This window comes from Mus pahari, chromosome 1 (genome assembly GCF_900095145.1).
Source record: "Mus pahari chromosome 1, PAHARI_EIJ_v1.1, whole genome shotgun sequence".
NCBI lineage: Eukaryota > Metazoa > Chordata > Mammalia > Rodentia > Muridae > Mus > Mus pahari.
Genome location: NC_034590.1, coordinates 79,559,723 through 79,560,844, shown reverse-complemented (window position 1 = coordinate 79,560,844; position 1,122 = coordinate 79,559,723). Strand labels below are relative to the sequence as shown.

Below are 1,122 nucleotides of genomic sequence, written 5' to 3'. Positions count from 1 at the left end.
ACAACACGCACTTAAAAAAAAAAAAAAAAAAAAAGAAAAGAAAAGAAAAGAAAAAAAGAAAGACCAAACCAAACCAAACCAAACCAAACCACAAAGGTTGGATCCCTCATTCTGCTTCTGCCCCAGGCCAGAGAGCCCTGCCGCTGGAGTCCCCAGAACTGGCTTCACCTTCCACCACTCCTCAGCCCCTTCATGAGCTCCTCTGTGCTTCCACACCCCTCTGACCCCTTGCCTTGTTATCGTTTTACTGATGTGAACAGACACCATAACCAAGGCAACTCTTATAAGGACAACATTTAATTGGGGCTGGTTTATAGGTTCAGAGGTTCAGTCCATTATCGTCAAGGTGGGAGCATGGCAGCATTCAGGCAGTCATGGTGCAGGAGGAGCTGAGAGTTCTACATCTTCAACTGAAGGCTGCTAGCAGAATACTGACTTTCAGGCAGCTAAAACGAGGGTCTCAAAACCCACATCCACAGTGACACATCTACTCCAACAAGGCCACACCTCCAAATAGTGCCACTCCCTGGGCCAAGCATATTCAAACCATGACACCCCTCGAGCCAAGTTCCTTACAGTTTGGCTCCCTGGTCATGTTGTTAACCTCATCCCAGTATCCCATTAATGTCTTGGGACTCATCTCGCAGTTCCTCTTTCAAGCGTTAACACGAGTATACAAGCTGATTTCATTTTGGTCCACATGAAACAATGTCCAGTCCCAAAACTGCCTTCTATGGCCTTCAGTGTCTGCTAACTGCAGAGGCTTAGCTGATTTTACAGGAAGCCAAAAATGGCCACATTCTCCCTGTATTTCTGTTGCGCACACCCTTACCATCCTCACGTGGTAAGTCTCCTCAGATCTGCCCCAGAGGCAGAGGTGTTTCTTACTGTCTTTACCTTATTTTACATTCATGTATTTATCCAGTGAGGAAACACACTATAGCTCACATGTTGGGGGCAGAGGACAACCTATGGGGTCAGTGCTCTCCTTCCATAATGTGGAATCTAAGGATTGAACTCAGATCCTCAGGCCTGGCGGCAAGCGCATTTATGCTGAGCCATTTCTATGGTCCTCTTGATGTGTTTAGGTTTTGTGCTCCCCCCCCCCGCCGTGCCTCAGTC

The 1,122-nt window shown here is 47.4% G+C and overlaps 1 protein-coding gene across 1 annotated transcript in view; it reads left to right on the top strand.

Moving 5' to 3' along the window:
- Positions 1-1,122, top strand: part of C1H11orf16 (chromosome 1 C11orf16 homolog) — an 11,337-nt gene that overhangs the window by 1,242 nt on the left and 8,973 nt on the right. The window lies entirely within an intron of this gene.